Below are 22,741 nucleotides of genomic sequence, written 5' to 3'. Positions count from 1 at the left end.
CCATTCCCACTGACTTGGTGCCATGGTCGAAAGGACTGCACTATGTGTAGTTGCTTAAGGAGGTGCATTATTGGAGTTCTGATCACATTCCACAATGACCACATATTGATGCTCAGAATGAATGTTTTGTTAGGGCCCCACCTCGAAACCTGAAGAGAACTTTGATAGCGAAAACTTGTCTTCACCTTATTCCTCGTGAAATCTGGCAGCAATGAGGTTGCCGCGGACATGGCTGTCACATTGTATCCATGCAATGGCTTCCTCATGTGCTCGTCTGAATCCTAACCCTCCTCAGAGCCAGCCTCCTCAAAGTTCCCCTCAGCTGGCAACACATCCCCCATTACTCAGTATTTCCTATAATCAGCGAACAAGCTTCTGGTAATAAACTTCCAGTGGCCTTGCCAATAAATATCGAAACTTAATCCTTGCATTCATGTCCTGATTGCAAGCATGGTGCATTGAATGCCATGACCTGTGCATTGGGAATGAGGAGGCTTATAGGGTCCATGTTGCTTCTTGGCAGCAGCCCTGGCCCTTGATTGTTTGATCCTATATCCATTCTCACAAGCCTCTGTAAGGATCAGATGCCAATTAAGATCAAATTCATGGTAACACAGAAACATAATGGATTCTCACCTGATATTGCAGCTTTGATAAAAGGTCAAGTTCATTCATAGTCTATTAGACCCTTGAGCCCAGCATCTAGCTGATCTGTGCTCTGCATGGTTTGAGCAGGATATTTATAGAGTGCTCTTTCCATCGGCCAAATGTTATTTTTCTGAACTCTTCCAACATGCCCTGAAACCTCATCTTAATCGATTTTTTAAAACTGTGTCATTCTTAGGTGAATGCAAAAATGGTGCTAGTAACTTTTGTGAGTGGGACCAGCTTCTAACCTCCCCCATCATCAACCAAGTTCCTCCCCTCCTACTCCATATTTGCCGCCTCATAATTACCCTTCCGCCTGTCACCATCCAGCCTCCCCCTCTTACCTGTGACCCCTATCATTGTCCATGTGGACGTTCCTGTCCTCCTCCAAACCCTTTATTGTTGATGTCACCATTCTATTTGTCGAACTGACTCGTCCCCATCTCAAGGTCACATACACCCTTACTTTCCAGGATCCCCCTCCCAAATAATCATCCAACACCATCCCCCCCAAGACTTTTCAACTTCCGACATACAAGCTCCAGAAGACTTCCCTGAATGTTACTGTGCCCTCTGCCTCACAATACCATGACTCGAACCCCCAGGACAAAATGCCTGACCATGGCCTGCAGACCATATTCTGTCGAAAGAGACCTGCACCTGCCCAAGGTCAAGATGAAGACACGCATGGTATGCAGAGCCCTCAATCATGGCCCATACAGCACGAGGATGGTCAAGTCAATATGCCGCCGACAGTGAGGCCTCAGCCCCAGGATAATCTCTTCAATATGACTTCAATATATAAATGATTTGGAGGAAAATGTAACTGGTCTGATTAGTAAGTTTGCAGATGACACAAAGGTTGGTGGAATTGCGGATAGCGATGAGGACTGTCAGAGGATACAGTAGGATTTAGATTGTTTGGAGACTTGGGCGGAGAGATGGCAGATGGAGTTTAATCCGGACAAATGTGAGGTAATGCATTTTGGAAGGTCTAATGCAGGTAGGGAATATACAGTGAATGGTAGAACCCTCAAGAGTATTGAAAGTCAAAGAGATCTAGGAGTACAGGTCCACAGGTCATTGAAAGGGGCAACACAGGTGGAGAAGGTAGTCAAGAAGGCATACGGCATGCTTGCCTTCATTGGTCGGGGCATTGAGTATGGGTCTTCAGGTGATGTCCCGGAGGGCTGGAGAATAACCAATGTTGTTCCTCTGTTTAAGAAGGGTAGCAAGGATAATCCAGGGAACAACTGGCCGGTGAGCCTTACTTCAGAGGTAGGGAAATTTCTGGAGAGAATTCTTCGAGACAGGATCTACTCCCATTTGGAAGCAAATGGACGTATTAGTGAGAGGCAGCATGGTTTTGTGAAGGGGAGGTCGTGTCTCACTAACTTGATAGAGTTTTTCGAGGAGGTCACTGAGATGATTGATGCAGGTAGGGCAGTAGATGTTGTCTATATGGACTTCAGTAAGGCTTTTGCTTTGACAAGGTCCCTCATGGTAGACTAGTACAAAAGGTGAAGTCACACGGGATCAGGGGTGAGCTGGCAAGGTGGATACAGAACTGGCTAGGTCATAGAAGGCAGAGGGTAGCAATGGAAGGATGCTTTTCTAATTGGAGGGCTGTGACCAGTGGTGTTCCACAGGGATCAGTGCTGGGACCTTTGCTGTTTGTAGTATATATAAATGATTTGGAGGAAAATGTAACTGGTCTGATTAGTAAGTTTGCAGACGACACAAAGGTTGGTGGAATTGCGGATAGCGATGGGGACTGTCAGAGGACACAGCAGGATTTACATTGTTTGGAGACTTGAGCGGAGAGATGGCAGATGGAGTTTAATCCGGACAAATGTGAGGTAATGCATTTTGGAAGGTCTAATGCAGGTAGGGAATATACAGTGAATGTTAGAACCCTCAAGAGTATTGAAAGTCAAAGAGATCTAGGAGTACAGGTCCACAGGTCACTGAAAGGGGCAACACAGGTGGAGAAGGTAGTCAAGAAGGCATACGGCATGCTTGCCTTCATTGGCCGGGGCATTGAGTATAAGAATTGGCAAGTCATGTTGCAGCTGTATAGAACCTTAGTTAGGCCACACTTGGAGTATAGTGTTCAATTCTGGTCGCCACACTACCAGAAGGATGTGGAGGCTTTAGAGAGGGTGCAGAAGAGATTTACCAGAATGTTGCCTGGTATGGAGGGCATTAGCTATGAGCAGCGGTTGAATAAACTCGGTTTGTTCTCACTGGAACGAAGGAGGTTGAGGGTCGACCTGATAGAGGTCTACAAAATTATGAGGGGCATAGACAGAGTGGATAGTCAGAGGCTTTTCCCCAGGGTAGAGGGGTCAATTACTAGGGGGTATATGTTTAAGGTGAGAGGGGCAAGGTTTAGAGTAGATGTACGAGGCAAGTTTTTTACGCAGAGGGTAGTGGGTGCCTGGAACTCGCTACCGGAGGAGGTGGTGGAAGCAGGGACGATAGTGACATTTAAGGGGCATCTTGACAAATACATGAATAGGATGGGAATAGAGGGATACGGACCCAGGAGGTGTAGGAGATTGTAGTTTAGTCGGGCAGCATGATCGGCACGGGCTTGGAGGGCCGAAGGGCCTGTTCCTGTGCTGTACATTTCTTGGTTCTTTGTTCTAACACCTTAGCTTCAGCCCCAGGACTATCACCGACTCTGTCTTGGACAACATTTAGAGTGGGCGGCCTGATAGCGATGTCCAGTGGCCAGCCACTGCATATCAGCCCCCACCCCTGGATTGCTGGATGGCTTCCCCCTTCCTTCAACTATGGGGGTTAGCCAATCCCCTCCCCCCCCTCCCTGCCAGGGACCACCTAACAAGGGAGATTCCCCTGGTACCCTGGAATAAGGAGACCCTCAGGGACACCTGCAATCAGGAGCCCCCCTCCAGGCACCCTCTAGCTAAAGAAACACTCCACAGAGACCCCCTCATTAAAGGACCCCTGTACAGAGCCTCCCATCCCTCAGAAAAGAGATCCCTGTCAGGAAGCGAAAGAACAGCCCAGACAGGGGCAGTGAAAAAGATTACAGCTATAATACTTACCTGGCAGCTCTATGTGTCTATTCCTCGAAGGAGAACAGCTGTGACCTGTATCTAGACCCCTCAGATCCTTTGTGGAGGCCCCTCTAGTTAGGGTGTAATTGCAAGTCAATTCGAACTTTCTAGTAGTGGGCTCTGATTGACAGTTTCCATCAACCAGCTGCAGCCTTGATTCATTCATCTCCCTTAATGGCTCAGTTACTCTAAGTGGTGAGATCCCACTGTTGTCAAACTTGATCTCATCAGAGAGGGGTAAGTGCATTCCGAGCACGAAGTGCATTCCAATCACTCATGCGTACAAGTGAATCAGAGGGTCCCTGTGGGGGTGGGGGGGGTCCCTCTAATTAGGGTGTCACTGCGGGAGGTCTCTCGAGTTATGGGTCACCTGTTGGTGGTCCCTTTAGTTGGTGGGCTCTGCATAGCATGCGTGTCTTCACCTAGACCTGGACAGGGACTTTGTGTGGATCCCTCTGGTTAGAGGATCCCTATGGGGGTCCCCCTAGTTAGGGATTCCCTGTGGGGGGCCCTTCTAGTTAGTGGGTGCAGGGACCCTTTAGATAGGGGGTCTCTGTGGAGGTCCCTCTAGTTAGAGGGGGGGGGTCCTTAAGTTAGGGAGTTCCAGGAAGGTATCCCTATTCATGGGGTCCCAGGGGCAGGGGTCTCCCTATTCTTGAGATCCTGGGGGGTCTCCTTATTCATGGGGTCCTTGGGTGGGTCTCCCTATTAATGAGGTCCTGGGGAGGGGGGGCTGAGTCTCCCTATCAAGGATGTGCCAGCAGGGATGTGGGGGGTGATGTCTAGTGGAGGAGGGGTGGGCAGGTGGTTCATTGTTACGGGGCTGGAGAAGGTGGTCCTTGGATGGACCTTGGAGGCAACTCCCATTTCGGGCATCTTGGAACGGAGAATCCCGCTTCAGATTTCTTGCAGAAACAGTCTTAAATGAAGACTGCACCTACTGACCTTGAAGTCATGGGTGAAGTAAAGCCGACCAGGTGTGTGACTCTGACATGCAATCGTAAAACACACCGTTCGAGTTGTCTGCTGGTGGGGCACTTCATTTGGAGGGACATGTAATTCCAGCAAGTTAGTCATTTAACGAGCATTGATGTGATCAGCGGGAAACTCAACCTTCCTTTAACCTACATCAAAGCAGGAAGAACAAAATTCCCACCGGTGGGAAACAGACTTTTCCAATCTTGTCAAATCTTCCTGTCCATCACCATTCCCACCATGAGTGGGAGAGGAAAGTTCTCCCACAGACACTGTTGGGATTTCCAACCTGTCTGGAAATGGGATTGTGAAGAGCACCAACACAAGGAAAGCAATACAGTGGTTTGGGGAAGTTGTTTCCAAAGAAAAGAAATTACAGATATGCTTGTTTGATTTTAATTGCAGATGAAAAACGAAACAGATCAATTTGTTGGTGTGGCTGGAAAATTCAATTTTTATTCAGACCTTCAATTAACGATCAGAGAACATGTTTATTCCTTTCAGTAACCGAGATCTTCATATAAACTGAAAAAGACCTTAAACGGCAATACTGGGTTCTCAACAATAAGTTAATTCAATTGTGGTACAAGCTGCCTAATAGGATCAATGAAGGTACAAGCAATTTAAAAGTGAGAATTGAATGTTGCCCACAATAAAGCATGCTGCTGCAATCTCTGACACACCAATAGGCCCAGAGAGTTTCTTTTATTTGAAACAAAATAGGTTGGAGGCTGAGGATCTGAAATTAAAAACAGAAAGTGCTGGCAAAACTCAGCAGGTCCGACCGCACCCGTGGAGAGGAAAACAGAGTTAAGGGGAAGATATTCCACCCCCACTTCCGGCAGACAGGAATAGCAGAGGAGGCAGAGAATCGAAGAGGGGGAGTCCCAAAACAGCCTTTACACCAGTGGGATCCCACGCTCTATTTTCCCCGTTAAAAGGATGCAAAAAGGCAATCTAAAATAAAGGGCGCAATTCTAAAGGAGGTATAGGAGAGTTGGGTTTACATGTGCAGTAATCAATGAAGGAGGTAGGACAGGTAAAGAGAGCAGTTAAAGCATACAGTATCCTAATAAGGGCATAGAGTACAACAGCAAGGAGGTTATTTACGTTATTTAGAACATTAATTCGGCCTCAGCTGGAGTATTGCATCCAGTTCTAGGAGATTTAATCGTGGTTCTCAAAACAATGAGGGGTCTTAACAGAGTAGATAGGGAGAAATTGTTCCCACTGGTGGCAGGATCGGGAGGAAAAGGACACAGATTTAAAGTGACTGGCAAAAGAAGCAATGGAGACATGAGAAGAAAACTTGTCACTCAGCGAGTGGTTAGGATCTGGAATGCGCTGCCTGACAATGTGGTGGAGGCAGATTCAATCGAGCCATTCAGGCGTGAACTGGATTATTATCTGTAAAGAAAAAATGTGCAGGGTTATGGGGAGAAGTGGCAATTGGTGAATTGCTCCTTTGGAGAGCCAGCACAGACACGACAGAACAAATGGTCTCCTTTTGTGCTGTAACCATTCTGTGATCCTGTGATTCTGCAGCTTGCAGTCGAGACTTCTGCCTGGACTAAAAGACAATTTAATACTGAAATCTATTCCTACTGAGAAATAAGTCAGGAGGGTGATAAGGAGGCATGCAATGCAATGTGTGTGCAATCTGCTGCACATTGATCCTGGCCATGGAGCTAAACCTTCCATTCCTGGTGCCAAGAGTAGCAGATTTTGCATTTGACATGCCTCCCCTTTAAAGTTATCACCAACTCCTCTTCAAAGAAATACTTCTATTGTTGCAAACTACCACTCAGTCTCCAATGCCATTACTTCCCCAAAGTCTTTGAAGTTCTTGTCAACTCCCAAACCCATGCTTACGGATTTCTGTAAATCCATGCTCCAATCCCGCTCAGCAAACCCGAGTCCCCACACCACTAAAACGGCCCTTTAGCACATATTACATCTTCTGTGACTGCCAGTCGTGAACCAGATCTCCACATTCCTCTCAATGGGTATACAGCCTTTGGAATGATTGACTGCACCATACCCCACCATTGCCTACAATGACTAGCTAGATGGGATTATCCTCATCTGGTTCTATGACAGCCAGCTGACAAATTTCCTGTAATCTCTTCACTTCTTATACCTTTTCATAGGGGCTGGTTTAGCTCAGTGGGCTAGACAGCTGGTTAGATGCAGAGTAAGGCCAGCAGCGCAGGTTCAATTCCCATACCAGCTGAGAATTCTGAATTTTCCCTCTGCGTACCCGAACAGGCGCCGGAATGTTGCGACTTGCGGCTTTTCACAGTAACTTCATTGCAGTGTTAATGTAAGACTACTTGTGACAATAAAGATTTATTTTACTTCCTTGAATCCGGAGGATCCCAAGGATCTATCCTTTGAGACTTCCATTTTCTCATGGGCTTTGCTGGACACGAGGTTACAGTGACATTACGTGTTGTCATGTAGCAGAGCACGGGTCCTCTGTATCACCAAAAGTGAAAATCATTGACCCAGCAGACTGGTATAATTATCATTCTATACGTTCTAAAGGTTTAATGATTCTATCACTGGTGTCACTATTGGTCTGGGCATGATGATGTCTCTTAAAGGCCGAAGTCTTCCAAATAGAAAGACAAAAAATATATAATGCATGAGATAGCTCTGCTGGGGCTGCACAAAAGTTCCTCATTGGATACAAGTCCAGTAGAATGAAACATAAAGGGTGTGAACTGGTCGTCAGCAGACTGATTTACACTGCATCACTTTTTGTTTTTATTTGGAAATGGGTATTGTGGTGATTGTCCCTTTAAGGGCATCACAGCAGAAAAGGGTCTGCTGGCTTGGGGGATCAATTGGATGGATGGATTTGTTTATTGTCACGCGTACCAAGGTACAGTGAAAAGTAATTTTCTGCGAGCAGCTCAACAGATCATTAAGTACATGAAAATAAAAGGAAATAAAAGAAAATACATAAGTGGGCAACACAAGGTACACAATGTAACTAGATAACACCGGCATTGGGTGAAGCATACAGGGGTGTAGTATTAATCAGGTCAGTCCAGGTCATTTGGGAGTCTGTTAACCGTGGTGAAGAAGCTGTTTTTGAGTCTGTTCGTGCATGTTCTCAGACTTTTGTATCTCCTGCCCAATGGGAGAATTGAGATTCAGAGTGGCTAATCGAGTCCTCTTAGGCAGGAGACATGTAGGGGTCTAGGTGCAGCTGTGATGCTGCTGTACAATTCTTCTTATTAATAAATCATAGAATCCCTACAATGCAGAAGGAGGCCATACAGCCTATATAGTCTGCACCCACCCTCTGAAAGAACACTCCATCCAACCCCATTTCCCTGCCCTATCCCAATAATCTCTCAATCTAACTTAGACGTCCTTGGACACTAAGGGGCAATTTAGCATGGTCAATCCACCTAATCCGTACATCTTTCAATTGTGGGAGGAAATCGGAGCACCCGGAGAAAACCCACGTAGAAATGGGTAGAATGTGCAGACTCCACACAGTCACCGAAGGTCGGAATCGAAACCTGCTCCCTGGCTATGAGGCAGCAGTGCTAACCACTGTGAAACCGTACCGCCCACAAAATACTTTTGCGTTTCAAATGAAGTCTATGAAAGTGCATCATTAGAGGTGTCATATGTGGACACAATTAAAACAATCTGCTTCTATCACCTTATTATCTGAAATAATCAATTTTATGCACTGTATCATAAACAGGGCAAAAAAAACAACAATCTGACGCACAATAGTGACAACACTCAGCAGGTCAGTGCGGCGAGGATGGAGAAGCTATAGTTTTGAAGGCTGAGCCTTTACCCTTTGGAAAGAAAAATTGCATTTATATAGCTTCTTTTGTCATGTCATGCCATCTTAATATGCTTCACGGCATATAGTGAAGTACATTCTTTGAACTGTATACAGTTCAGCGATGTTAGAAATGAGTCTCCAGGGAGAGACCATGAATGACCTGAAAGAGGAGGCAGTAGAAATCCCCAGAAACTTGGCAAAAGAAGACCCCAGAAGGAGGGCAACAATAGAACCTAGAAGGAGGGCAACTAAGGACCCCAGAGGGAAGGCAGTGAAAGACCGCTGGTTCAATCCTTCACTGGACTTGTTCTTATTTTCAAGTTGCCTTTTCATGGAGTTCAACTTATTCGACACTGTCTCAATAATTTCTCCTTCTTCTCACTTGTCAATTTGCACAAACCAAGTTCCTACTGTTAGGAAAATAAAGTTAGTTTACACAAATTTATATTTGTATTGGTAAACATTAGAAATAAGGAATAATTTTAAGTGTGTTTAATGTATTGTCTCTATGCCTGGAAGGGTGAAACCTATAGTTAGATCCATGCTGGACAAAGGTATTTGTATGTGTGGGCATTGGCTTTAATTCCAACTGTGATTATATTGTGCTGAGAAGAGGCTACCACGTGAAGAGTAAATAAACCAGTAGTGGTTGCTTGGTAGCTGGGTTCCTTAGAAGGTAGAGAAGATTTTAAGTTTTAGTTTAGCTAATCTGATTGCAGGTGGAGATAGGTAGTAAGAGAAGTTCCCTCAGCTCTGCTCGAATAAGTTGGCTTTAGAATCATCTCTCTTAGCCTTGCCCGAAGAAAAGCCATGCTATGGAGTAATGACTGAGTAAACATAATTGGGAAAACTAAAATCCAGTTAGTTAAGGAAAGTAGAGAAATGAAGAGAAGCTTCCAAGTAGTCTGGAGTTAATGGAACAGAGGAAATTGGGAACCAGAACAGATTACTGTTCAGCAAAGTCACGGAGAGTCGAAAAGGCATTGGATGATCAGAGGCCAGAAAAAAACTGCAGTAGTTCTAAGGTTTTAGAGAAATTACGACAGTTGGAGACATTATTTGAAATAATTGTAGAAATCAGTGGCTGGACCTCAGAGTTTCTGGAAAAGCCTTTAAGACAAAGGAACCCTGAAAGGAGAGGTGTAAAACCTGAAAGTTAAATTTGAAGGAAGCAGCGGAAGGAAAGCATAGTTTAAAAGAAGGTTTGAAAGTGTGACTTTTGAAAGTGGAATTTGAAACCTCTCATGTGGAAGTCGGAGTTCAGTGAGACAAGGTGGGTCACGGGATCATCTTGGAGGATTTTGCGACGAAATCCACAGATATTCACTTGGGCTCAGAGAGGAGTGTGTCTGACCACAGTCATCTTGTGTGCTTAAAAGGGACTTTGTGTGTTAATGAGACCATTGTAACTTAAGATGTACTTTGTAATCTGTGTTCATTCTAAAATCTGTGTGTAATTGTTAAACTAAAGGGGGAGTAAAGGAGTATTGTACAATAATCCAACTTTTCATGTTTGATAAATGTCTTTTGTTGTTAAAACTGATTATTATTCTTGTGATTCTCTTCCCCCATGTTTTATCAGAAAAAGTAAACGTTGAGCCAGGATTCCATTCTGGGATCTTCCCATCCAGTTATAACACCAACTGAGATTACATAGAACATAGAACAATACAGCGCAGTACAGGCCCTTCGGCCCACGATGTTGCACCAAAACAAAAGCCATCTAACCTACACTATGCCATTATCATCCATATGTTTATCCAATAAACTTTTAAATGCCCTCAATGTTGGCGAGTTCACTACTGTAGCAGGTAGGGCATTCCACGGCCTCACTACTCTTTGCGTAAAGAACCTACCTCTGACCTCTGTCCTATATCTATTACCCCTCAGTTTAAAGCTATGTCCCCTCGTGCCAGCCATTTCCATCCGCGGGAGAAGGCTCTCACTGTCCACCCTATCCAACCCCCTGATCATTTTGTATGCCTCTATTAAGTCTCCTCTTAACCTTCTTCTCTCCAACGAAAACAACCTCAAGTCCATCAGCCTTTCCTCATAAGATTTTCCCTCCATACCAGGAAACATCCCGGTAAATCTCCTCTGCACCCGCTCCAAAGCCTCCACGTCCTTCCTATAATGCGGTGACCAGAACTGTACGCAATACTCCAAATGCGGCCGAACCAGAGTTCTGTACAGCTGCAACATGACCTTCTGACTCCGGAACTCAATCCCTCTACCAATAAAGGCCAACACTCCATAGGCCTTCTTCACAACCCTATCAACATGGGTGGCAACTTTCAGGGATCTATGTACATGGACACCTAGATCCCTCTGCTCATCCACACTTCCAAGAACTTTACCATTAGCCAAATATTCCGCATTCCTGTTATTCCTTCCAAAGTGAATCACCTCACACTTCTCTACATTAAACTCCATTTGCCACCTCTCAGCCCAGCTCTGCAGCTTATCTATATCCCTCTGTAACCTGCTACATCCTTCCACACTATCGACAACACCACCGACTTTAGTATCGTCTGCAAATTTACTCACCCACCCTTCTGCGCCTTCCTCTAGGTCATTGATAAAAATGACAAACAGCAACGGTCCCAGAACAGATCCTTGTGGTACTCCACTTGTGACTGAACTCCATTCTGAACATTTCCCATCAACCACCACCCTCTGTCTTCTTTCAGCTAGCCAATTTCTGATCCACATCTCTAAATCACCCTCAATCCCAGCCTCCGTATTTTCTGCAATAGCCTACCGTGGGGATTGTAACACAACTAACAGTAATATGATAGTAACCAGATAATCTGCTTATATTGATGATGCACGATGGATAAATATTGGCCAGGACACCAGGGAACGAAAGGCAATAAATGACCAAATCCCAGATGAATCCCCAATTTATAAGTTATGAAACCCCACTGATGTTATATGCAAGAGCATTCCAACTTGAAACACTGGTTTTGCACTGTGTATTTGTTCTTGGATATTATTGAGAAATATCTGCGGAAACAGTGAGAATTCAAACCACTCTTTCATGAAACAACAATAAAAGTATTTATTAAAGCAGAAGAAAGGTAATGAAACACAACAAAGAACAATCTTTTCTTCATCCCATTAACAGTAAGCACTCAGTGCCTCAAAGACTGGAAACTCAAACGCATCTGTTTCCCTCGTAATCCACTGATACTCTTTCTCAGACAACAATCATAAATCTATTGGTCAAATCTAGCCGATGACTAACACACCATATGGCTTAAGTGACCAGGGCTTGTGAATGGTCTTTGGTTCAGCGAAGAAAGCAATCCTTTGCAGAAATGGAACTTTTGCCTTCAGCACTTAATCTATAGCTGTGTTGTTTCCTGGGTTTGGCTGCCTCTCTCACTCTCTTGCTGTTATTTCTTCAACACCTCTACCTAGCTTCCTGGCTTACAGCACTATGATTATAAATGTATCAATTGCAAAGAACACTTTGCTCCCTATTCTTTCCTGTTCCTTTTCTTCTCTTAGTTGCTGCCCAGACATGGTTTACAAAATACATGGTAGTTTGATTTTAATTGTGCAAAAAGCAATGCATTCATTTCAATAACATCCTACCATTTCATGACACAAGTGACTCCAGTTCCACAGCAATGTGGTTGACTCTTAACTGTCTTCTGCCATGACATAGTAAGCCAGTCAATTGCATCAAAATTGCCATGGAAAAAAAAACATGCAGCAATTCAAGAAAAAGGTCCATCAATTTCCTTCAGGCAGCTTGACATTAACAATAAATGATGATCTCAGCTGTGACCCCACATATCTGCGAGCGCGTATTCATAAAATTGTCCCTTAATTTGAACCTCGTATGTGGCTGTGCGTTAAATTAACTTTTGGTGCGATTTGGTATTTACAACAGCATAAATCCCTTAATCTTTTTAAAAATACATTTAGAGTACCCAATTCATTTTTTCCAATTAAGGGGCAATTTAGCATGGCCAATCCACTTACCCTGCACATCTTTGGGTTGTGGGGGTGAAACTCACGCAAACACGGGGAGAATGTGTAAACTCCACACGGACAGTGACCCAGAGCCGGGATCGAACCTGGGACCTCGGCACTGTGAGGCAGCAATGCCAACTACTGCGCCACCGTGCTGCCCTCATAAATCTCTTAATCAATGTATCACTGCAATTGCATCATTCCATCTGCAAGGGATGATGGGAATGCAACCTCAGTGAGGTCAGATGAGATCATCTGCGGCACATTTGTTGGTGGCTGAAAAAGCAACCCACCTAGGCCCACGCTCCTGCCCCATGACAAAATCAGTCACGCATGACACATATGAGGATATCCTTTGCTGGTGGTGCTGGATGATCTCTGCTGATGCCTTTTCTTTAGCGCTGACATCTGCCCTGGGGCTTCTGAAATTGCAGACTGTCTAGCTGGAAAATTCTTGCCCACAGCTGGTGTTGTTGTTTGCATCGATTAGGGCATCATGATCGGCATTAGGACATCATGATAGGCACAGACTTGGAGGACCGAAAGTCATGTTCCTGTGCCGTACTTTTCTTTGTTATTTGTTCTTAGTTCTTAACACCACTGCCTCACAGCGCCAGGGACCTGGGTTCAATTCCGACCTCGGATGACTGTGTGAAGTTTGCACATACTCCCCGTGTCTGTGTGGGTTTTCTCCGGGTGCTCCGGTTTCCTCCCACAGTCCAAAGATGTGCAGGTTAGGTGGATTGGCCATGATAGATTTCCCCTCAGTGTCCAAAAGGTTAGGTGGGGTTGCAGGGATGGAGCAGGAGCGAGGGTTGCTTTTTCAAAGGGTCAGTGCAGACTTGATGGGCTGAATTACCTCCTTCTGCACTGTAGGGATTATGTGACTCTATGATTCTATGGAAGTGAATAGAAGCCGTGCAGACCAAAGGATTTAACATTTAAAGCCTTGTGATATGTTTTGGTTAGGAACAGCTGCTACTTTCTTCACTTCTGTCTGAGGCAGCAGGTGTAAAGGACAGGTGAGTGAAAAAGCCGAGTTTTTTCACTCTTTCTGCCCGGACTGCTCTTTAGTTTGCAGGCAGGGGCGACTGGTTTGGAGGGTGGGTTTCTGATATCGGGGCTCTCTTATGCGAGGGTCTTGGATATGGAAGGAGGTCTTTGAGGAACTCTTATGTGGGGTCTCTGATGGTGGCATCTCTGATATGAGGGGTCTCTGATGAGGGGGTTGCTGAAATGGTGTGGGTCTTTGATGGGGGTTTATGATGGGGGTCTTTTGTGGGGGAGATCTGGTCTGTGTGGGGGTCTCTGATCTGGGTCTCAGATGGGGTGTCTGGTGGGTGGGTCTGGTGGGGGATATATGGGGGGTCTTTGATGGGGGAATCGGTGGGTGGGGCTTGGGTCACCCTCATGCGTGCGTGCTGTAGCGGGGTGACCCAGCAATCCCTGTGGCAGGTCGATGTGGTGGAGGGTGTCCCTACTTGTCAGCAGGGGGGGTGGAGAGGTGCTGGATTTGAGTTGTGGGGGAGGGGGGCCAGCCACCAGACCTTGGAATCGGGGAATCACTTCTGGGTGCCGCCCCTAGGGTCAGCACAAACCAGGAGCAATTCAGCTCCGGCATGAGAACGGAGGGCTGGATTCTCCGTCGGTGGGATCCTCCATTTTCGCTGGCAATATACTCATGCCCGTGGATTTTCCGATTCTGTGCGGATGTTCACAATGGGAAACCCCATTGGGCAGCTGCCAGGTCAGAGGATCCTGCTGCTGGCGGGGGCACGCTGCACCATAAAACGGGTGCGTCGGGAAGGAAAATCCCACCCAGAGTCTCCCAAACTGAGAATCCAGCCCACTATCCTCTCCCTATGCTAGGCACAAGGGAAGTACAGAGAGCAGCAAACGCCACTCTCACAAAAACATTTGACACTGAGCGGCAAGGTAGCTACGGACACTAAAAAAATGTCTGTCCTCCCAACCTTTGTTTTATGTGGTCAATAACATAGCAACACTGTTCAATTTGACAGTTCCACCTCTGACAATTTTGAGATCAGGAATGGGGTGAAACAGGGCTGGACTACTTAACCCCTATTCTGTTTGCTATCTATTTCTCTGTGGTTACACAGCAAAACACACACCCTTTTGAAAAATTATGGAGAAGGCACAGATGGAAGCTATACACAAACATTAAAGTTTATGGCTTGCAATCTAGAATGAAGATGATACATGGGTTGTTCATTGGAGTACATAACGGTTAATCATATCAATGGACAAGCTGACGTTCTGTGTTATTGCTGAGGTCTAACTCTGAGCTCAGCACCATTGTACTCTTTAGTTCTTGTGTTGGAACTGAAACATTTCTTTTCTTTCCTGACTTTAATGTTTTTGCACTTGCAGTTCTATCTTGCTGGAGCCTTGCACTTTGGGCATTCAGCTAAGCTTCTCAACCACTCCCCACTCTCCCTCCCTGCCCCGTTCTGTGTTTATAGAATCTGAGTCTCGATAATCCACTTGCAGACACTGAAAACTTTGGTTGGTCTGAAAAACTACGAACACTGAAAGTAATTATAATTCTAATTAAAATTAATCACTTTCTATTTTTAAACACTAACAGCTCCCTTCCTCATTGTTTTATGTGAAAGAAATGATCTATACCATTGACTTGAAGGTGTTTTTTACTTGGGAAATTTTAATTTGTAATTTCAATTCTAATTTTAATTTTAATTTCTTGCTTCTACTGTATAGGCCATCAGTAACAAAATTAAATTAATGGCATCAACGTTAATGATATAATAACAGGCTTCATGGTAATTGCTTTTTATCATTTTTTTAATATCACAAGTGTGTTAACCCACCAAGTGCTGCATCTACCACACAAGTCTCAGAATGGACTCCATTCCATACGCAGTACTTGTTATTTGCTGCCATCACAAGAAAATCTACTCTTTTGAAGGTACAATATGGTACAATATAAATGTAGCTATCCTTTCCATTTCTAATACAAAGCACCTCTTCAAGACCTCCTGATACATCTGGAGGTTCATCATCAAAGAGGTGATCTCTCTCTCTCTTTCTCATTTGCAGCCTCCAGTCTTCCACTTTCACCACCCCAACCTTTATTTTGCCAGTCATTGCTTCACTGTATTTTACCTTTTCCACTTTCTGAGCTTGATTAATGTACATCTTTTAATTCCTTGAAATTGGGGGAGTTCTCCAGAGGAGGAGGAAGTGAGGCGGGGGGTGGGGGTGGGGGGTGGCATTTGAGAGCATGGTTACCATGGAAGGAGAGGGCCCACTGCCTCCTACCAGTGTATCAAAGAACAACAAAGAACAAAGAAATGTACAGCACAGGAACAGGCCCTTCGGCCCTCCAAGCCCGTGCCGACCATACTGCCCGACTAAACTACAATCTTCTACACTTCCTGGGTCCGTATCCTTCTATTCCCATCCTATTCATATATTTGTCAAGATGCCCCTTAAATGTCCCTATCGTCCCTGCCTCCACTACCACCTCCGGTAGTGAGTTCCAGGCACCCACTACCCTCTGTGTAAAAAACTTGCCTCGTACATCTACTCTAAACTTTGCCCCTCTCACCTTAAACCTATGCCCCCTAGTAATTGACCCCTCTACCCTGGGGAAAAGCCTCTGACTATCCACTCTGTCTATGCCCCTCATAATTTTGTATACCTCTATCAGGTCGCCCCTCAACCTCCTTCGTTCCAGTGAGAACAAACCGAGTTTATTCAATCGCTCCTCATAGCTTATGCCCTCCATACCAGGCAACATTCTGGTAAATCTCTTCTGCACCCTCTCTAAAGCCTCCACATCCTTCTGGTAGTGTGGCGACCAGAATTGAACACTATACTCCAAGTGTGGCCTAACTAAGGTTCTATACAGCTGCAACATGACTTGCCAATTCTTATACTCAATGCCCCGGCCAATGAAGGCAAGCATGCCGTATGCCTTCTTGACTACCTTCTCCACCTGTGTAGCCCCTTTCAGTGATCTGTGGACCTGTACTCCTAGATCTCTTTGACTTTCAATACTCTTGAGGGTTCTACCATTCACTGTATATTCCCTACCTGCATTAGACCTTCCAAAATGCATTACCTCACATTTGTCCAGGTTAAACTCCATCTGCCATCTCTCCGCCCAAGTCTCCAGACAATCTAAATCCTGCTGTATCCTCAGACAGTCCTCATCGCTATCCGCAATTCCACCAACCTTTGTGTCGTCTGCAAACTTACTAATCAGACCAGTTACATTTTCCTCCAAATCATTTATATATACTACAAAGAGCAAAGGTCCCAGCACTGATCCCTGTGGAACACCACTGGTCACAGCCCTCCAATTAGAAAAGCATCCCTCCATTGCTACCCTCTGCCTTCTATGGCCTAGCCAGTTCTGTATCCACCTTGCCAGTTCACCCCTGATCCCGTGTGACTTCACCTTTTGTACTAGTCTACCATGAGGGACCTTGTCAAAGGCCTTACTGAAGTCCATATAGACAACATCTACTGCCCTACCTGCATCAATCATCTTAGTGACCTCCTCGAAAAACTCTATCAAGTTAGTGAGACACGACCTCCCCTTCACAAAACCGTGCTGCCTCTCACTAATACGTCCATTTGCTTCCAAATGGGAGTAGATCCTGTCTCGAAGAATTCTCTCCAGTAATTTCCCTACCACTGAAGTAAGGCTCACCGGCCTGTAGTTCCCGGGATTATCCCTGCCACCCTTCTTAAACAGAGGAACAACATTGGCTATTCTCCAGTCCTCCGGGACATCCCCTGAAGACAGCGAGGATCCAAAGATTTCTGTCAAGGCCTCAGCAATTTCCTCTCCAGCCTCCTTCAGTATTCTGGGGTAGATCCCATCCGGCCCTGGGGACTTATCTACCTTAATATTTTTTAAGACACCCAACACCTCGTCTTTTTGGATCACAATGTGACCCAGGCTATCTACACCCCCTTCTCCAGACTCAACATCTACCAATTCCTTCTCTTTGGTGAATACTGATGCAAAGTATTCATTTAGTACCTCGCCCATTTCCTCTGGCTCCACACATAGATTCCCTTGCCTATCCTTCAGTGGGCCAACCCTTTCCCTGGCTACCCTCTTACTTTTTATGTAAGTGTAAAAAGCCTTGGGATTTTCCTTAACCCTATTTGCCAATGCCTTTTCATGATCCTGCAATGACAAACCGCAGGTAATGCTGCAACAGCTCACTGGACGCTCACCCTGTCATAGATGAACAAGGAGACTGAATGTGGCCTTGGCCAGAGGGAGTCTTCCATTATTCATGCAAACTTATGGGGCGATATTCTCTGAAAATGGGGCTATGTCCCCATGCCTGCAGGAAAACTGGAGTCAACGACTCCGACGTCAACAGTCCCCGAAGGTGAGGAATTCTCACCTTTCTAGGGGCCTAGGTTGCTGCCGGAGTCGTCCCTGCTGCTCCAGCCAGCGCCGTAGGTTTGCGCATGAGCGGAACGGCCACCATGATCTCGCACATGTGTCCTTCTCCTCACCGGCCCCCTGGCAATATGGCAGAGCCCTACAGGGGCCCGGCGCGGAGGAAAGAAGGCCCCCCACGGAACCAGCCCGCCCGCAGATCGGTAGGCCCCAATCGCGGGCCAGGCCACCATGGGGGCCCCCCCCCCCGAGGTCGGATCCCCTCACGCCCCTGCCAGGACCGTTCTGCACATGAATAATTCACGCCGGCGGGACTGGGCAAAGCTGGATGGCCACTCGGCCCATCAGGGTCTGGCGAATCGCCAGAGGGTCTGCTGTCAACGGCCCCCGACCGGCGTGACGGGACTCCCACCAGCCCCCGAAAAACGGTGCCGGAGACTAGGGCAGCTGGCATCGGACAGCGGGGCCGGATTCGCTCTTCCCCCGGGGATTCTCCCACCCGGCGCAGGGTCGGAGAATTCCGGCCATAATGTTCCTCTGCTGTATCATAGAATTTACAGTGCATAAGGAGGCCATTCCTCCCACCATGTCTGCACCGGCCCTTAGAGAGAGCACCCCACTTAAGCCCACACCCACACCCTATCCCCGTAACCGCATAACCCCACCTAATCTATTTGGACACAAAGGGAAATTTATCATGGCCATTCCACCTAACCTGCTCATCTTTGGACTGTGGAAGAAAATCGGAGCACCGGAGGAAACCCACGCATACACGGGGTGAACATGTAGATTCCACACAGACAGTGACCCAAGCCGGGAATCGAACCTGGGACCCGGAGCTGTGAAGCATCTGTGCTAACCTCTGTGCTACCGTGCTGATGGGAATGCCCTCAGGATGGTCAGATATCAGAATGATGCAGGCTAGGGGGAGGCTGTGAGGTTTTCGAAGGGGCTGCGTTACCTGGTTGCTCCAAGGAAGATGGGTTGCTGTGGATTAGACTAAAAAAGCATTGCTGATCCTTGCCTGAGTTCCTGAGCTCCAGACTTCTCCTAATGGAGTCTTTACTGCAGAGGGCAGCACCACGAAATAGAAAGTGCATGTCAGAAAGGCAAGGTCACAGTGATCATGGGGGACTTCAATATGCAGGTGGACTGGGTAAATAATGCTGCCAGTGGACCCAAGGAAAGGGAATTCATTGAATGTTTACAGGAGGGCTTTTTGGAACAGCTTGTGATGGAGCCCACGAGGGAACAGGCCATTTTGGACTTAGTGTTATGTAATGAGCCAGACTTGATTAAAGATCTTAAAGTAAGGGAGCACTCAGGAGGCAGTGATCATAATATGGTAGAATTCAATCTCCAATTTGAAAGAAAGAAGGTAGAATCAGATGTAAAGGTGTTACAGTTAAATAAAGGCAACTACAGGGGCATGAGGGAGGAACTGACGAAAATCGACTGGGAGCAGAGCCTAGTGGGAAAGACAGTAGAACAGCAATGGCAGGAGTTTCTGGGAGTAATTGAGGACACAGTGCAGAGGTTCATCCCAAAGAAAAGAAAGGTTATCAGAGGGGGGATTAGGCAGCCATGGCTGACAAAGGAAGTTAGGGAATGCATCAAAGCAAAAGGAAAGCCTATAATGTGGCAAAGTGTAGTGGGAAGTCAGAAGATTGGGAAGGCTACAAAAACAAACAGAGGATAACAAAGAGAGAAATAAGGAAAGAGAGGATCAAATATGAAGGTAGGCTAGCCAGTAACATTAGGAATGATAGTAAAAGTTTCTTTCAATACATTAAAAACAAACGGGAAGCAAAAGTTGACATTGGGCCGCTCCAAAATGACGTTGGTAAATTTGTGATGGGAGACAAGGAAATAGCTGAGGAACTAAATAAGTACTTTGCGTCAGTCTTCACAGTAGAAGACATGAGTAATATCCCACCAATTCCGGAGAGTCAGGGGGCAGAGTTGAATATGGTAGCCATCACAAAGGAGAAAGTGCTAGAGAAACTGAGAGGTCTAAAAATTGATAAATCTCCAGGCCCAGATGGACTACATCCTAGAGTTCTAAAGGAGATAGCTGAAGAAATAGTGGAGGCGTTAGGTATGATCTTTCAAAAGTCACTGGAGTCCGGGAAAGTCCCAGAGGATTGGAAAATCGCTGTTGTAACCCCCCTGTTCAAGAAGGGAACAAGGAAAAAGATGGAAAACTATAGGCCAATTAGCCTAACCTCGGTTGTTGGCAAGATTCTAGAATCCATTGTTAAGGATGAGATTTCTAAATTCTTGGAAGTGCAGGGTCAGATTAGGACAAGTCAGCATGGATTTAGTAAGGGGAGGTCGTGCCTGACAAACCTGTTAGAGCTCTTTGAAGAGATAACAAATAGGTTAGACCAAGGAGAGCCAATGGATGTTATCTATCTTGACTTCCAAAAGGCCTTTGATAAGGTGCCTCACGGGAGACTGCTGAGTAAAATAAGGGCCCATGGTATTCGAGGCAAGGTACTAACATGGATTGACAATTGGCTGTCAGGCAGAAGGCAGAGAGTTGGGATAAAAGGTTCTTTTTCGGAATGGCAACCGGTGACGAGTGGTGTCCCGCAGTGTTCAGTGTTGGGGCCACAGCTGTTCTCTTTATATATTAACGATCTAGATGACGGGACTGGGGGCATTCTGGCTAAGTTTGCTGATGATACAAAGATAGGTGGAGGGGCAGGTAGCATGGAGGAGGTGGGGAGGCTGCAGAAAGATTTAGACAGTTTAGGAGAGTGGTCCAAGAAATGGCTGATGAAATTCAACGTGGGTGAGGTACCCTCAATAATGATGCTTAGAGATTAAACTGTAAAGAAGGCTTTATTAGGCTAATAACTATGCTACAGATTTGGACGAGAGCTGACTGCTATACAGACCATGAGGCAGGCCGTTATGTATGGCTCCCAGATGGGCGGAGCCAGAGGCGGAGTCCACAGGGTTCCAAGCCTGGTCTTAAAGGGGACATCACCTTACATGATGATAAGGCAGTAACCGTTCATCACAGTGGGCAAGTGCGAGGTCTTGCACTTTGGAAAAAAGAATAGAGGCATGGACTATTTTCTAAACGGTGACAAAATTCATAATGCTGAAGCGCAAAGGGACTTGGGAGCCCTAGTCCAGGATTCTCTAAAGGTAAACTTGCAGGTTGAGTCCGTAATTAAGAAAGCAAATGCAATGTTGTCATTCATCTCAAGAGGCTTGGAATATAAAAGCAGGGATGTACTTCTGAAGCTTTATAAAGCATTAGTTAGGCCCCATTTAGAATACTGTGAGCAATTTTGGGCCACACACCTCAGGAAGGACATACTGGCACTGGAGCGGGTCCAGCGGAGATTCACACGGATGATCCCAGGAATGGTAGGCCTAACATACGATGAACGTCTGAGGATCCTGGGATTATATTCATTTGACAAGGTACCGCATGGTAGGTTGTTGCAGAAGGTTAAAGCTCACGGGATCCAGGGTGAGGTTGCCAATTGGATTCAAAATTGGCTGGACGACAGAAGGCAGAGGGTGGTTGTAGAGGGTTGTTTTCCAAACTGGAGGCCTGTGACCAGTGGTGTACCTCAGGGATCGGTGCTGGGTCCACTGTTATTTGTGATTTATATTAATGATTTGGATGAGAATTTAGGAGGCATGGTTAGTAAGTTTGCAGATGACACCAAGATTGGTGGCACAGTGGATAGTGAAGAAGGTTATCTAGGATTGCAACGGGATCTTGATCAATTAGGCCAGTGGGCCGACGAATGGCAGATGGAGTTTAATTTAGATAAATGTGAGGTGATGCATTTTGGCAGATCGAATCAGGCCAGGACCTACTTAGTTAATGGTATGGCGTTGGGGAGAGTTATAGAACAAAGAGATCCAGGAGTACAGGTTCATAGCTCCTTGAAGGTGGAGTCGCAGGTGGACAGGGTGGTGAAGAAGGCATTCGGCATGCTTGGTTTCATTGGTCAGAACATTGAATACAGGAGCTGGGATGTCTTGTTGAAGTTGTACAAGACATTGGTACGGCCACACTTGGAATACTGTGTGCAGTTCTGGTCACCCTATTATAGAAAGGATATTATTAAACTAGAAAGAGTGCAGAAAAGATTTACTAGGATGTTGCCGGGTCTTGATGGTTTGAGTTATAAGGAGAGGCTGGATAGACTGGGACTTTTTTCCCTGGAGCGTAGGAGGCTTAGGGGTGATCTTATAGAGGTCTATAAAATAATGAGGGGCATAGATAAGGTAGATAGTCAACATCTTTTCCCAAAGGTAGGGGAGTCTAAAACTAGAGAGCATAGGTTTAAGGTGAGAGGGGAGAGATTCAGAAGGGCCCAGAGGGGCAATTTCTTCACTCAGAGGGTAGTGAGTGTCTGGAATGGGCTGCCAGAGGTAGTAGTAGAGGCGGGTACAATTGTGTCTTTCAAAAAGCATTTAGATAGTTACATGGGTAAGATGGGTATAGAGGGTTATGGGCCAAGTGCGGGCAACTGGGACTAGCTTAATGGTAAAAACTGGGCGGCATGGACTGGTTGGGCCGAAGGGCCTGTTTCCATGCTGTAAACTTCTATGATTCTATGATTCTATGAGTTTAGGAGGTTGAGGGGAGATCTAATAGAAACTTACAAGATAATGAATGGCTTAGATAGGGTGGATGTAGGGAAGTTGTTTCCATTAGCAGGGGAGACTAGGACCCGGGGGCACAGCCTTAGAATAAAAGGGAGTCACTTTAGAACAGAGATGAGGAGAAATTTCTTCAGCCAGAGAGTGGTGGGTCTGTGGAATTCATTGCCACAGAGGGCGGTG

The sequence above is a fragment of the Scyliorhinus torazame genome, chromosome 14 (assembly GCF_047496885.1).
Source record: "Scyliorhinus torazame isolate Kashiwa2021f chromosome 14, sScyTor2.1, whole genome shotgun sequence".
Lineage (NCBI taxonomy): Eukaryota > Metazoa > Chordata > Chondrichthyes > Carcharhiniformes > Scyliorhinidae > Scyliorhinus > Scyliorhinus torazame.
This window is presented reverse-complemented; position numbering follows the sequence as displayed.